The sequence below is a fragment of the Hippocampus comes genome, unplaced genomic scaffold (genome assembly GCF_001891065.2).
Source record: "Hippocampus comes isolate QL1 unplaced genomic scaffold, H_comes_QL1_v1.1 scaffold2567, whole genome shotgun sequence".
In the NCBI taxonomy this organism is placed as follows: Eukaryota; Metazoa; Chordata; class Actinopteri; order Syngnathiformes; family Syngnathidae; genus Hippocampus; species Hippocampus comes.
Genome location: NW_017805312.1, coordinates 1 through 1,569, shown reverse-complemented (window position 1 = coordinate 1,569; position 1,569 = coordinate 1). Strand labels below are relative to the sequence as shown.

General features: G+C 55.5%; 1 long non-coding RNA gene across 1 annotated transcript; it reads right to left on the bottom strand.

Annotated features, from left to right (window-relative positions):
• Positions 1 to 652: 652 nt before the first annotated feature.
• Positions 653 to 1,430, bottom strand: LOC109516838 (uncharacterized). The gene is made up of 2 exons (XR_002168430.1): positions 1,334 to 1,430; positions 653 to 810 (listed from the first exon to the last, which is right to left on the bottom strand). It is a non-coding gene; the product is annotated as an uncharacterized LOC109516838 (long non-coding RNA).
• Between the last annotated feature and the right edge of the window lie 139 nt (positions 1,431 to 1,569).

The window sequence follows — 1,569 nt, the reverse complement described above, 5'->3', positions numbered from 1 at the left end:
GCAAACTCCACGCGGGACGCCCGGAGCCCGGAATGGAAGCCCGCACCTCTGCCACCGCGCCCCCATACGAAGGGCGATCCGGACAACGAATTTGCGGACGTCGGTGAGCTCTCGCAGTCGGGGTTGGAGAAACACCGCTTCCAAATCCAAACGGCGTTCAAGGAAGCGCTTTGGCAGGAGGCAAAGGGCGACTCTGCTGCGACGCGAGAAAGTCGGAGGCGGAAGACGACGACCGAGCGCAAGCCGGCCCAAAAAGGAGGAAGCCCGCACAGAAAGAAGACGGCGGCGACGACAAAGACATGGACTAGCCCGGAATCTTTGGTGGACGACTGCCTTTGCCTCGGCGGCGCATGAAGACCGACAGCCGCACTCCGCGGAGCGCCTTCACGCCTCTCGGCGGGCGAAATGCGGAGGGGGAGCGCTCGGCCACCCGCTCCAAAGTTTTCTGCAGTTCTGTAGCTTCGGTGTGGAGTCCTCCTGGTGACGGAGTATGTCTTTGGTGAGTGGTTCGTGGGGGGTCGTCAGCGCACGACTCGGCGAGACGGGTTGCCGGGAGAGGTCGCCGCACTCCTTGCTCCACGGCACTGTATGGGAAGAAATCTTTTGGTTTGCTTGGAGGGATTTTTGAGGAATCGGGGTTGAAGCAAGGGGCGGAAGCGCGGCGAGCTACAACTGCTGCTGCACCAGCCGCCTGTAATGTGGCATGACTTTGCTTTCCGGGAGGTAGAGGGCCATCTCCAGGGCCACCAGGATGGTGAACTCAAAGCTGATCAGCTCCCGTCTGCCGATCCTGAAGCGCTCCTCCAGCTTCTGCTCAAGACACGGCAACGGCACGCACAAAGTTTGGTAAACGTTTCACTCAACTTGATCGTCAATGTGTACTTTTTTTTGGTGCTTTTTTGCCATGCTTTCTAATATATCTTTGCCACGATTTCATGCTTTCATCCAACGGACATCATCCGGCTTCATCTCAGCACTTACTTCGGACGCACCCCCAGAAAAACAAATGGGATGACATCACCTGCAGCACAAAGCCAGCAGTTACTTGGCACTTGGACCGCAAAGTGAACCAACAGTTGATTCGCCATCATTTCAGGCCGTTTGGATGCGGTGAAATTTGCTGCTGCCATCTAGTGGCGGAAAGTCGGAAACTCGCGCCCATGTCAAGTTTTTTGCCTGAATCCCAAAAGCACAACTATTTGGACTGGCAAAATACCCAAACGGACTCGCAAATACGTTCGAGGGGCTTGCTTGCCACGTGCAAACGTAGCATTTGCCACGAGCTATCCATTTGCGCCCCGCAGTCTTTTGTGTGCGTGCGTGCGTTTCTTACATCGATGAGATGTATGACCTCCTGTTTCCTTAGATCGCTGCTGATCTTGGCGGCCAATAGGATGCAGGCGGCCGACACCAACTTCCTGTTCAATCAAGTCAAAGGAAGGGGAAGCTCGACTTGAGCTCATTTGAAAAGAAAAACGACTTGAGTTGTAGTGACGACATGCTAACACCAGAGGGGGCCAACGAGTCAGCATGCCCGGTGGACTTGTTTTGGGAGGGAAACGCACTTCT